Genomic DNA, 15,630 nt, shown 5'->3' on the forward strand with positions numbered 1-15,630 from the left:
TGTTTGACATAGTTAAAATTATGCTTTCGTAGTTGATAAAAAATATGTAAATAGAAACAGCAATATAAATAAACATACGTACACGTACACGAACTGGGGTTTACACAGGAATATGCCGCAGTATTTTTAGTTGTCTTTATGATTAACTTTGCATGTTCATCGTTTTATTGTAATACCCCCTTCGTCCAATGGATTTTCAAATATCACACTTCTTAAATTAACGGTGCATTTCTTCATTTAACGCTCGCTTGAAAAGTATTTATTTCACACTGGAAATAGCCTCGATACTTGGGGCCGATTTTTCTTGCAAAAGAAGCTGGACACGTACTCGAAGAAGAGATATTCACAAATAATAATATCCCGGAGTGGTTAAAACAGCGCGTTACGACGTCAGGGGTTCCGGGTTCGAATCCCGGCCTGGACATTCGTTGTGAGTGTTCCTTCATCAATTTCATCACTCATCGTGATTAGCCAAAAGTGGCAGAAATGCGAAGTAAAATAAACCAAATCAATCAATCAGATAATATCCATATACCGGACTTAGGTATCGAGATCAAAGTCGACCACTTAACTCTCTCGGCTTCAGGCTGGACACGTGTTTGCATGAGCACGCTCACCCGTTTCGCCAAAAAACTTAATGTGAACAGTATTTGGGTTCATGATTTTTTTTTAACTGCGGTATTTGGTTGGTAATTCTAAATATACGTATTTCAGTTGAAGCCAGTGCATAATTATTCGTAGACGGATGACTGATTCTCCAAGAATATAGTGGTGGAAAAGTTATTACTCTTTAAGTCTATCGTAATATGCGCCCTAAAGGTGGGCTTTGGCTAAATACATCATTTTATGAGTATTCCATGTATCTTAATTCCGCCATCTTGCAACTAGCAGACGATTATGTTGGCCGCAGGTAGCGCGTGAAATCCTTGGGCCCTGAAGTAGCAATCGCTACCTCGCAACACCTAGGTAGGAAGTTGTGACGAGCACAAAAGTGACATTGTTGTATTATGTTGAGTTATGATGACTTTATAATATGAATTCATGAACATGTCCAAAAGAAAACATCTGACTATCGAATATAGTAAACAGTTTGTATTAGGCGTATCCAGAAAGTAAGTTTCCCTGGGGTCGTGCACAAAAAGGAAACATAATTTCATTCAATGATTTATTGCCACAGATACAGCGCTTGTCCAGTTACTTGTCAACATAATTCCTGCCGTAATTCAGGCACTTGTCATAGGGTGGGAACAACTTCTGTATACCTGCGTCGTAGTAGCCCGCCGCCTGGGCGCCGAACCACTGTATAACAGCCGTCTGAACCTCTTCGTCGCTGTGAAAATGTTGACCGGACACAAGAAATTTTTCAGGTGCAAGAACAGGTGGTAACACGGGGAGCGGGATCCGGGCTGTACGATGGATGATCGAACACCTCCCAATCGAACCTGACCAGAAGGGCTGCAGTGCGCCTAGCCATATGCGTATTCACATTGTTGTGCAGCAAGATCGCCCCGGCACTGAGCTTACCGCGTCGCATATTCTGAATGGCTCGTCGCAATGTCCCCAGTGTTTCACAGTAACGGTTAGCGTTCACAGTCTCACCTCTGGGCAGAAACTGGATGAGCAGAATGCCTTGTCTATACCAGAACACCGTGCACATAACTTTTCGCGCAGACACAGTCTGTTTGAACTTCGTCCTGCATGGAGATCCACTGTGACGCCAATGCATGAGCTGCTGCTTGCTTTCTGGGGGTGCTATATGTAACCCACGTTTTATCCCCTGTGATGATCCGGTTGAGAAAATCGTCATCATCATGTTAACGCTGCAGAAATGTCAGCGCCGTGCCCATGCGTTTTTCTTTGTGTTCGGGCGTCATTTGTTTCGGCACCCACAGGGCACACAATTTCCGGAACAAGAGGCGTTTGGTAACAATGTCGTGCAAAAACGACCGAGAAATCTGCGGGAAATGGCTGCTGAGTTCCGTGATCGTGACGCGACGATCCTCCAATATGCGCTGCTGCACCTGCTCCACAAGCTCGTCCATAACGGCCGATGGCCGCGCACTGCGCTCGTCGTCATGCTTATTTTGCTGGCCTTCAGTAAATGTCCTACACCAACGACGCACCATCTCTTTGCTCATGACGTCTAGCCCATACACCTGACACATCCATGAATTTCCATCGGTTGTATGTTTTGTGCGTTCAAGAACTTGATCACCGAACGAACTTCGCACGCGGCGGGAGATGGAATAAGAGCCGCCATGTTTCATCGCTGCCGCGACGCTACTGAGGACGTTCGGAAGACGTCTTCTAGGACATTCACTGGCCAGGGCAAGTGCCTCTCACGCATGCGCAAAACCGATTTCAATACGCATGGCGAGTGGAAAACTTACTTTCTGGATGCGCCTAATAAAAAGTGATGTAGAGTGGTATTTTGGGAAAGAACAATATTTTTATCCATATCAGTTCGGTTTTAGGATAAACAAGGGTTGTACTGATGCATTAGCAACATTAACACTGCATGTTCAAAATGCAATGTATCGGGTGAGGCAGTCAAATGGGAAGATTTAAAAAATTCACAAAAATTAGAGGAAACAAATATTAGTTAATTTTTGAACATGAATGTACTGTACATGAGTTGAAATTGCTAGTGTACCTGAAAAATGTTAATTTTTTTTAATATGGTGTCAGTAAGCTGGCGTCCTTGGCTTTGCACACATTGTCGAAGTCTCAGGGTAAGTCCGCCCCTGACGTTATGCTGATATATTGGTAACCTTTTTCCTGCCTGTCTTCGATGACAATGACCCAGATGAAGAAGCACTCTTCCAGCAAGATGGTGCAACTAGCCATACTGCCAGAGTGTCTATGGATGTGCTTAGACTCGCATTTCATGGTCGTCTCATCAGCACATTCCGCAATATCCCGTGGCCTGACCGTTCACCCGATTTGGCGCCCCCTGACTTTTTCCTTTGGGGTTACCTCAAATCCAAAGTATTCAAGGACAATCCTCCAAGGACCAGGGATAATTTGAAGGAGCGAATTCGGCAAAAGATCCACAACATTCCGTTGAAGATGCTACAAAGCGTCGTGGGCGGATATACTCTGAGATTCCGACAATGTGTGCAATACCATGGACGCCATCTTACTAACACCATATTCAAAAAATGAACATTTTTCATGTACACTAGTACATTTCAACTCATGTACAGTACATTCATGTTAAAAAATTAACTAATATTTGCTCTCTCCTTTTTTGTAATTTTTTTAAATCTTCCAGTTTGACTGCCTTACCCTATATAAGAAACAATATACATTTGCTCACTTTATACACAAGGTGCATATGATAGCATTGATCCTCATATATTAATTGATATGTTGTGGAGGCACATAGTGGTTCGGATCCCACTTTAAACTGTAGTTCCAGTCCCGATTAGCCTTACTGTGCATAAAGTGGACTTAAAATACCAAATCAACCAACCAACCATTAATTGATATGTTAAATCAGACAAATACTCTGAAAATAATTATGAAGATAATATGGAACTTGATGATAAATAGGAAAATATTGTTTTGATTTCAGGACACAAGTGGGCCCCGTATCACTTCACAAGGATTACCTCAGGGAAGCCCACTGAGTCCATTATTATTTAATATATATATATATATATATATATATGAGAGGAATATTTCAAGTTCATAATTCTACAATAAAAATAATTCAGTATGCAGACGATTTGTGTATACCAGGATAATTTTGTAATCCATATGAAGGTATTCAGAAAATAGAAAATAATTTTTATGAAGTGAAATGTTGGCTGGAGGGAATGAACTTTATCATATCACAGAAAAAGTCAGCAGCTGTATGTTTTAATAACAAAAGTGAACATAAAATTTTCAAATACGTTGACACAAATTGCTGGTATTCCATTTCAAAATAAAATAAACTATTTGGGAATTTATTTTGATAGAAAATTAACGTGGGTGGATAATATAAGGTATTTACAACATAAATGTAAAAAGAATTCAACATGCTAAAAATTTTGGCAAATACTTATTGGGGTGCTCACCCAAGAAACCTTTTAAGTATAGATGCAAATGGATTACAAATAAATTTGTTTTCAAGTGCTGGAAAACACAAGAACATCCAATAAATAAACTTATGCAAGACCAATGGATTTTATATCAAGAGAACAAAATAAAGGGAAAATATTAAACTTTCCTACAATGTAAAATAGAATTTCAAGATTTATTTTCAACAGTAATAACGCATTGCAAACATCCAATTTATGAAATTTCATATGATCAAATACCAGTAAGGAATGTTTCATTAACATGTTATCCAAATATTCAATCATATATACAAAATTGGGAGAATTATAGATTCATATACACAGATGCATCAAAAAAAAAGAAGTAGGATATGCTTTTAAATTTATTGACTCTTTTAATGGAAATATTAAAAAGTTTAGACTACCTGGAGAGTGTTCTATTTTCTCGGCAGAAGCATATGGAATATATCGTGAATTGATGTACATTAATAATATTACAGAAAAAAGGAAGCTAATATTAACAGATGCTAAAATTGTTTTTTACAGTGTGCAATCTTCATATAAAAATTTATACAAGGCATCAGCATTACTACATTACATAATAAGATTATATAGTAAGTTAACTACAGAGGGAAGGATAATTCATTTTGCATATATACCAGCACATTCAGGATTCCATTATAATGAACAGGCAGATAAAAATGCTAAAGAAGCAAGAATAATGGATCACCGAACGAATATATTATTATCATATGCAGATATGTTACCAAGAGTTAAAAACAAAATTCAACAAGATTGGGAGATATGGGTTAAACAAAAATTTACATATACAGGGTGATTGGTAATTCGACCTATTCCTGGATTTGATTTTGATTTGATTTAGTTTATTTTACTTCGCGTTTTGTGCCTCTTGGCTAATTTGCGAAGATGGGGATGATTGATGAAATGATGAAATTGATGAATGGACATTCACAAACAACCAAGCCCGACCAGGATTCGAACCCGGGACCCTTGGCGTCGCAGCGCGATGTGCTAACCACTCGGCCACAGGGTCGGGCTAACCTATTCCTGGAAAGTGGTAATACTAGAGCACATTTGCAACAAATTTGACCCTATGCACCGGGGGTCGGAAATCAATGGGTTTCGAGTTATTGCAGTTTGTAGATTTTCGTGACATATTCCGACTTGCGACCAAAAAACTACTAATTGTGAAAAAACTACTACACCCTGGGCACTTAATCGGCATGTTGCTAATAGCTGACGAATGAGTGACTACTGGGAAAAAAATTAATGCCCAAAATTCCCATACCCACAGAAAGAAACAGTAATTGGTGCACATGTCATGAAGAAATTTGGAAATTATCGTTTAAATCGAAGAGGATTACTCAAAAAAATGGTAACACACTTAGCGTAAAAATTACGGAAAAAACTTCCTCGTTTCATAAGCTCTCCAAAAATATACAAATGTTGTCAACTAGCACACGGGTTGGGGGAAAAATCTGAATAAAAAGCTGAGAAGGTGCGTTGCAGACCTCTTTGTAAAGTGAAAAGTTGTTGTCGGTTGTGAGAAATAAAGGAACGAAAATGAGGGAAATAATAATGTTATTTACCATTCTCATGATTCCAGGTTGTCAGAATTAACTGTTACAAAAACTACAAATCCCGTTAAAAATACCTCCTCCGGTTACGTATGTAAGCACGCAGCCTGCGGCGTACTTCAGGCACATTCACACGCGTTGACACTGTCTCTTATGTCTCAATTATTTCTCTCAACTCTTCTTGGGAATCACACTGGTGTACTGAACACTAACTCTTTCATGTGACCCCAAATGTAAAAGTCACATGCTATTGAGGAGGGAGATCCTGTCAGAAGGATGGATTTTTGTCGATTTTTACTACATACCGACACTGAAGATCTCCATCACCTGACGAGAATTCTGTGGACGGGCGAATCCAAGTTCGACCGCGATGGTATTACGAATTTTCATAATGCGAATTTTTGGGCCCCTAAGGGTTATAACCCAAGAAAATCTAAAGAAAATGCTCACTAAAGAAAATTCTTACTAAATTCCCATCCACATACAATCATGTGATCGGGCCATTCTTTCTGCCACAAAACCTAAACGGCATTACCTACGAAAACTTCCTAAAGGAAGAATTGGCGACGCTGCTGGAGGATGTGCCTCTCGACACAAGAGGGGGTATTATTTACCAACATGATGGCTGCCCAGCTCACTATTTCCGCGGTGTGCGACAGTGGCTGGACGACAATTATCCCATGCAATGGATTGGCCGAGGCAGCCCGAAACCCTGGCCGGCGAGGAGTCCGGATTTGACGCCATGCGACTTTTGCATTTGGGGTCACATGAAAGAGTTAGTATACAGTCCACCAGTGGACTCCCAAGAAGAGTTGAGAGAGAGAATTGTGACAGCTGCCCAATACATAAGAGACAGAGTGTCAACGCGGGTGAATGTGCCTGAAGTACGCCGCAGGCTGCGTGCTTACATACGTAACCGGAGGAGGCAATTTTAACGGGATTTGTAGTTTTTGTAACAGTTAATTCTGACAACCTGGAATCATGAGAATGGTAAATAACATTATTATTTCCCTCATTTTCGTTCCTTTATTTCTCACAACCGACAACAACTTTTCACTTTACAAAGAGGTCTGCAACGCACCTTCTCAGCTTTTTATTCAGATTTTTCCCCCAACCCGTGTGCTAGTTGACAACATTTGTATATTTTTGGAGAGCTTATGAAACGAGAAAGTTTTTTCCGTAATATTTACGCTAAGTGTGTTACCATTTTTTTGAGTAATCCTCTTCGATTTAAACGATAATTTCCAAATTTCATCATGACACGTGCACCAATTACTGTTTCTTTCTGTGGGTATGGGAATTTTGGGCATTAATTTTTTCCCCAGTAGTCACTCATTCGTCAGCTATTAGCAACATGCCGATTAAGTGACCAGGGTGTAGTAGTTTTTTCACAATTAGTAGTTTTTTCACAATTAGTAGTTTTTTGGTCGCAAGTCGGAATATGTCACGAAAATCTACAAACTGCAATAACTCGAAACCCATTGATTTCCGACCCCCTGTGCATAGGGTCAAATTTGTTGCAAATGTGCTCTATTATTATTACCCCTTTCCAGGAATATGTCGAATTACCAATCACCCTGTATATGGGTCATTCATATAAAAATGTACTAAATGTAAACAATAAGACTCCGTGATTTTATACAATTAATATACCCAGAAAGTTTTTAGTTTTAATACAAAGATTGAGATCAGGTTACATACGTTTAAATCACCATTTATATAAAATTATTTTAGTTAATTCACCTATGTGCAAATACAATCTAGATCAGGAAGATGCTCATCATGTTATATTTCAATGTAAACTTTATAAAACTCAAACGGAGATCTTAGTCAAGCATTTAATAAAAAAAGAATACCTCTCCCAATTTCTTTATCCTCTTTAATATCGTCACCAGATTTAACAATTGTATTTATCATTTTTAGATTTTTTCATGATATTAATATAGACATATGAAAATTGTAAATATTTAAAATGTGTAACTTGATATAGTCACCAGATATAGGAATTGTATTTATTATCAATTTTAGATTTTGCATGATATTGATGTAGATATATGATGTATATGAAAACTGTATATATTCAAAATTTGTAATTTGATGTAACAGTGTTTATGTTTAGGACACTTGGTGTAGAGTTGGTATACGGCTAAAACCAATAAAGTATGAATGAATGAATGAACCATATATAAGTGAGGAATACAGAAATATTATTATTGGAATCTAATTTTATGGTGACAAATGTGTAGGTTTCAATAATTTGACAACCCAGTTTACAGGATTCGAAGTAGTAAGTGTTTTCCTATGTATTTTTTCTGGTATTATAGTTAAATAATGACTGATAAAGGAAAAAGATCAACACCAAAAGGTCACACGATTGATTAAAGTTTGATTTCCGATAATGCGGAAATCGACGTTGATAATTTGTTATAAAGATCCAGATAAGAATGCTAAGTGTGGAAAGTTATATCATTATAAATGTCTACAGTTAACAGCGTTGCATTCCAGTATTTCTGACACATCTCAACAATACGTTTGCAAAGTGTGCGATGTTTGGCCATCATGAGACTGAACATAATAAAGATAATAATTTTAATGCATTATTGGAGACAATAATTCATAAAATGGCTGACGTTAGGTTCAAGTTTACAGATAGCCAAGAGCAGATGAAACAGCAGATGAAACAGCATCCTACAGAAAGCCAAGAGCAGAGGAAACAACAACTTACAGAAAGCCATGAGCAGATGAACCAGCAGCTCACTCATCAAATCAGAAATCGGCTTTCTGAAAATCAGGAGAAATTGAACCAGCAGCTCACTGAAAGGCAGGAGGTAATAACAATGACTCTTCCTGAAAGTTTCAATCAGTCACGTTACTTTTCGCGCTGAACTCCGAGAAGGAATAAAACAGGTGGCCGATGCTTGTAAAATAAATACTGACGCCCTTAAAAGTGAAGTAAAAGAGGAATTAAGTGATATCTAATCCTTTATTGCCAAGACTCTTCTAATCCATACTCTACTGTATCTCCTTTCTGGATGTTCTTTCAGTTGCATAAACATGAGTTGTATATGGTTTTCGTCTGTTATTTCTGTTCCTATCTTGATCCCTCAATTGTTTTGCGCAGCATACTTTAAAATTGAGTCTTGCGAATAATCCACCCATTAAGAAGTTTAATGTCCCAGAGAAAATGAATAATAAATCATGTCTAATATATCCAAGATGAGGACAGTGGACAGCAATGGGAAGTCAATTTATCAGACGAGGCACTATTTGGTCGAATTATTGTGAGAAGACAGAATCTGAATCTTCAAATGGATCTTCGCTTAGAACCTTTATCATGAGTTTTTAGCAACTCCGGAAGATGTGTTATGAAAGGCAAATAAATTTTGCTTTAGAGACATCCTTGCAGAAAAATGTTATCCCTCCTAAGGAAATATCTGGAAATTCAGCCACGGCGATTGATGGTATGGCTCTTATTCAGATTAAAAGAAGAGGAGTCAAACTTTGGTGAGGTGATTATATCTGCCCTGTCTATGGCTTTGCAGGAAGGAAATAGGAGTACAATGAGACGCCGAAAAAGAACATCAAAAGGGAAATCAGAAGGGAAGAACTCGGGTACCAGTCACAGAGCATTAATCTTGCCAGATTGTCAGAAAGTGAAGGAAATTCCTAAGTCACGTAATGAATAAAACAATTATCATTGTATTTCTTGTTAACGAATGTAGAGAACCATTGCATTTTGTAAAACTTTTGAATAAAACGCCGTTCGCGAACTGTGGAGATACATGATGCAAAATCACATCTGAAGGGAACGCCAAAGTGCCCGATCTCAACAGTACACAAGTAAAGGTAATGGAGAATTTGAAGTTCTCGTGCTTTCTGTATGCGCCCAATATCTTCCTAACATGTGAATGATTTGGGACGCCATTTATTCAGTGCAAAGAAGGGTGAGGCAGCTTCCCCCTTGGATGAACTGCCTCAAGAAACATGCCTAACGTGCGAATTATCAAGGTACTATAGCAAGATATGTCTTCTGAATGATCCATGTACACATAGTCCAACTGGGAGAGGATGATATTGAAATAACACGATGGAGCAGAGCAGCTGGTAATTAATAGATTGGACGGAGTGGCAGCCAGCACCTCAAACTGTGTTCGATCTACTAGCTTGCAACTCAATTTGAAACTTCAAACTACCAATGTATGTCTTCTGTCTAAGTAACATCAAGTGCACTGACAAGCGCAGACTTCCCTCATGTAATAATCAATGAGTGATGACATCTATTCAGAAGATAATGATGAATGACAATAATGAAATACATGCGTATGTAAGATTTAATTGTAAGTAAAAGTTATGCATTTAATCTATGTCAGTATATAAGGAATACCATAAACTTTTATTATTATTATAAGGATTCAATTAATGTTCTTGCACTTTATAAATATTGTAAAATGATATTCAATGTAATCAGTCTGTTGAAATTAAGTTTATTTATTCAAATTTGTGATAAATATATATGCTATTTATAAAAATTTGAAAGACCATTATTTTTCGGCTATGGTTACTAATTCAATAATATATAAAAAGCAAGGAGTTATGAGATGCTATCACCCATTTTCCATCTCTAGGCATCCAGACCTTGCAAAATATTCATATGAGAACCCACCCGCCGTGTGAAACCGATCGCCTAAAATTGAGGTCCTGGCTCATGGACTAGTTTCACACGATCTGAATTTTTTATGCATGTTGATTATCGCGATGAAATAGACAAAATATCTTGGCCAGATGACTTGAAACATTTATCCTGGAAGGCAAAGTGTATAATGGCTGAAGCAAATATAAAACGGAGAAACCAAAAGGTTAAAAGGTATTTTAATTAACCTAAACATCCGATAAAATCTGCTGACCTGGTTCTTGTCAGAACCATCTTAAAAGGAAAGCTATTAGTGATGGCATTCACAAATTTTTCAGTTTGTATATTGGTCCTTATCAAGTCATGGAAGTTAACCATTGATATCATTGTCGACGCCAGCAAAGCAACGAAGGCAGAACATAACAAATATTAAACTTTTCAATTGTACAGAAGAAAAAAGAAGAGACCTATTGAATGCAACCAATATGTACGTAACCCAAATGATTTATGTGTATAATGTTGTGTTTATTTTCTGGGTTATCTCAATGAAATGTTTGTGTATATTTATAGAAAAGAAGAGTTATAAATTTTCCTTTTTTGTACAAAGATAATATTGCAAAGAAAATTGCCTAAAATATGGATGTATGGCATGGTTGAATACAAATATGTTACATAGCGTTAGTGTATGGCGAAAGGTGTTTGTAATTGTACCTGTTTTGTTGTACATTTTCTTGTTATTCGACGATTTAATGGGTATTGAATAATTGTCTCACACAGAAAATTTTCCCTAAGAGGAGAGGTTTATTGTGACGAGCACAAAAGTTACCATGTTGTTTAATGTTGAGTTATGATTCTTCTTCTTCTTCTTTTTCATGCCCCTGTCAACAATATCCTGTGGACTTTGGTCAGCGTTTCTCTTATTGTTTTTATGTTTTCTTTCTTCTGAAGTTGGTAGATAGTCACTCAAGTTCACCAGTATCACAAACATAAACGATTATATGAATAAATCACTCTCATCCTTGCGGTGTTACTTTATAAAATCATTTTATATTTCAAGCCTACATTTTCGTGCATATCCGTACATAAACCATATTGGTGCAGGAGATAATTCTAATAGAAGGGGAAGAGAGTGATATGGGAAATGAAATTTTCAAACGTTGTATACCTTTATAGAGTGTGATTCGTTGATGTGAGAAAATTGGACATTCTAAGAATAAATGTTGCGCATCAGGATTTTCATTACCACATTTGCAATTTTGTTGACTGTAATATGTATATTTGCTAAGTGTGCTGGTGTACGCACGTGTATTGCCCTTAACCTATTGATGAAAACTATGACCTGCCGTAGGAATATGTACAAATAGAACCATGGGTCTTTAGTTGTAAAATCTGCTATCCATTTATATGTATTACCCGCAACCATAAATTGTTCCTTGCACTATTCGTTCCACTGATTCATGAGTTTGATATGTATACCATAATCTGTTGAAACTTGTGTTGTAGATCTCTGGCTTGTTTAGCATATAAGTCCACACGTTCATTTTCTACGTTAATATTATGTGCTTTAACGTAACTGAATTGTATATCAATGTTTCTTTTACAAGCAAATTGAACTTGTTGAATTATTAGGATATTGAGAATAGACTGATTACATAATTTAGGATAAGATGTAGATAAAACTTGTAATACATTCAAAGCATCTGTAAGGAGAATAATTCTTTTATAACCTTCGGCTATTCCACATTACAAAGCTCTGTATAGTGCGTAACTTTCCGCGATGAAAATAGATGAGTCTATAGGTAATCTAAACTGCTGGTATTTTTTTTCTCTGGGATGTATTAGGCACATCCTACTCCTTGGTTATCCTTTGAACCATCGGTGTAAATCATTACGAGTGTTGGCCATTTTTCTCTGTACAATGCATGCAGTCCTTGATCTCTGAAGTGAATTGAAAATTGTGTACATAGTGGTAAATCTGCCTAGGTAGTTGATGAATCAAAGGATGTAGGAGAGTGAAAGTCTTGGTTCGAAGTTCTGGGTCTATGTAATAGAAGTAAACAAAGAAGTATGAGGTGGTTTGTGGATTTATAACATCGGCTTCAGCGCATTGTTTTTGTATTTCAAGCAATTTATTAAATGGATGAGGTTGATTTTCTCAAGATTTAAGGAGGCATTTTATTGTTAATTGAATCCGCCTGTGACTCAAAGATGTTTTCTTTGCTTTCCATATAAACGCTTACATTGGGCCTTGATTTCATAAGACCTAGACAAAATCGCAGTGCTTTTCTCCGTAATAGATATATTTTGTCGAGTAGACTGGATTTTGCTCCTCCGTAACTGAAAGCTGCATAGTCGAAAAATGAACGAAAACAATTTTTATAAACAGAAGTAAAATTTTTGAGTGCCCACCCCATTTAGTTGTTGTCATGCTACGGATTATATTTAAAAATGTTTGTCCTTTATTTAATAAATATATAATGTGTGTATTCCATGTAAAGAATAACGAATGCAGTAAGCCTTCAAGTTATACGACCCACATTGCATTATTGTTCTGTGGGTTGCATAAGAAGTGGTGAGTTTTCTCATTCAGCATTTCAACACTTTACAGGCCTCAGGTATGTCCCACAGAAAGCCAATCGCTGTCTTTTTTAAGCTTTCCCCCCTCTTTTGTGAGAGCACTTTGACTCTTCCGCAGTTTCTACCCCTATCTTTCTCCCGTCCTACCCCATCCCTTCAGTCTCGCAAATCTCTCTCCTGGCAGTAAGGCTCCCCTTCCTAATTTCCCCAGGTGCTCGGAAAATGAGGGAGGGGAAGGTCCAAGGTTACCAACACCTGAGCTTTGCAGCGACGCTCTCTTGTTTGGGGTAGCAGCCCTGCGAAATGTTAAACATGGAAGACGAAATGAGAAGGGTTGTGAACTCTTCATCAATCTTTAATCTTTTCCCTGCGCAACCCTCTTTGAAGACTTCGGCTTTAATGACTGGACGAATATTCACCCCCGTGAAAGTTATGGCGCAGATAATCATCATCGAATATTTATCCATCGTTATTGCCAATTTCTAGTGTCTCGTTAATTGTTGAATTCGCATATTAACTTAGCTATTACTACACGATGGCGATTGTAATTATTTTTTTTCACACACTTATGTGATGGTTGTTCCCTTACAGGTTTCTGTTTTGCGTTTCACCGCTAAGGGTGAATAATGATTACATAGCATTGATGATGAACATTCACAAAGGAGCGTCCACGACCAGATCGGGATGTTAACCTGGAAACTTCATTGAAGCAGCAAGTCAACACACGGCTACAGAGGCGGTACCATCCACTTTGATTGGCGTATGTATAGAACGATATAAAATCGACCATGAAATATACAAAATGAAATCTAAACAAAGATTAAAATAGAATAGAGGTAGAAAAGGAAGTTCTCCTAAGGAATGGATTGAGACTACGCATTGAGAATTTGATGGAATCTTGTAGTTGGGCAAGAAGCTGCGGCATATTTGAATACTGATACGTTCTGCAGAGTATCTATGACGTCGAAGCGAGATCGAAGACAAAGTTTGTATTACCATGTTACTTGGTTGGAGTATAAAGTTTAAAACTTGGTCGAGTCATTGACTTCTCTAACTACTCATAACTCTGTACATTTTCTCTATGAATTTCAAAGTTCAAGTCCATTTTACGTTAATCGGGACCGGGACTACAGATTAAAATTAGTTCCGAGCCACTGTGCCTCCATAAAAATGGAACTGACACTTCTTGATTGGAATTTAGCATTTATCACTATGCTATTGGGGAGGTCTGTGTCTTTCAGATACTGAATGTCTACTCGTTACTGGTTTCACATATAAATACACAATTTGTATTGGAATGCAAACTGTGAATGACTAGTACGCTGAAAATTGTTCAATATCCAGTACCAACAATAAATAATCATTCTCTGAAAGTCAGTGACCAACTGTATACATAAAGAAACTCCTTTTCAGTATCAATTATGTTCAGCTTGTATGTTGGTCCTTATTCAGAAGAAGAAGAAGAAGAAGAAGAAGAAGAAGAAATGAAGTATGACCTACGTTGTTTGTGCTCCGCAAATAATGTGAGAATTCAATGTGTTTGCACGTTTTTTAGCCTGAAATAATATAACGAGATAACGCAGTAAGTACTAAACTAAAGCTGTAACTACTCGTATAGAAAGTGAAACTAATGCTATATTGCTAAAATTTGTAAGTGAACCTGATGTAAACAAACGAATTGCAAGTGAACAGCTGGGGCGGCGCCAGAAAATTTTGAACGGGTGGGCAGGATCCATATATTGATAAATTAGGGTGGGCAGATAGAAAGTATATTCGTTTCAAAAATATGCTTTCTCTACCTACCTCTCCCTGATTTTGTTTGTAAATCTCTGTTTGTATTTTCTTGATGCTGGTGTACTTACATTTTCTTATTTGTCCTATACATACATTTTTCCTCTTCTTGTGTCCCCCCCTCTCTCTCTACCTATCTGTATATTATCTATCTATATGCAAGTGCGCGTAATCCTTTCATAAATCCTCAATGAAATTTCTCATCTGAATTATCTCTATTCACTCCACTCTAGAAAGTGTTGGCAAAGGGACTCTATGCCGTTACCTATTGAAAAAACACTTGGGAGGTCTTGGTCCAGGCTCGTAACCTGATTTTATTTCGGTGGGGGGGGGGGGGGTGCTCATCCTGTATCAGCAGCCGCTATCTAAATTCGAAAACGTTGGGAGGGTAGAAGCCCTGAAGATGAATTTCTCCTCAGTGTATATCAACTACTGTTTAATCCTGCTAAGGAAGTAAAATTGTTTAACACTAGACACTATTTAAATTATATGTGTGTAGGATTTCTGGAGCACCTCAGCCTCCTTAGCCCTCCCCTTGGCTATGTGCCTGTCTTGACCCCTCAAAGATCTGTTGCTGCTCAGGGTTTTCACCTCTCTCTCTCTCTCTCTCTCTCTCTCTCTCTCTCTCTCTCTCTCATTTCTTCTGTTTTTCCTAAGTCAGTCTGGATATAATTTCCCTAATTATTTCTCATTTTAGTCCTCATTTCATTCATTGTATGTGCCTGTCCATGCTTTCAACTGCTCACTGTACACTTCGCTTTTTTGTAGTGGATATATTGTCCCTTTAAGTTAAGAAGGAATTTTCATACAACTTTATTAGGTGAACGTGCAAATAACAGTAGGTATTTACTGTTTAATTCATGCGAAAATAATGAAATATACTATGTAAGAAATTCTCGACCAATGCAAAAGGCAGCGAAAGTGATTTGGTTACAAGAAGTATTTATATTCCTGAAACCAGCGCCGCCTCTAGGAGAAGGCCAAAGCT

This window comes from Lepisma saccharinum, chromosome 3, assembly GCF_977018435.1.
Source record: "Lepisma saccharinum chromosome 3, izLepSacc3.1, whole genome shotgun sequence".
In the NCBI taxonomy this organism is placed as follows: domain Eukaryota; kingdom Metazoa; phylum Arthropoda; class Insecta; order Zygentoma; family Lepismatidae; genus Lepisma; species Lepisma saccharinum.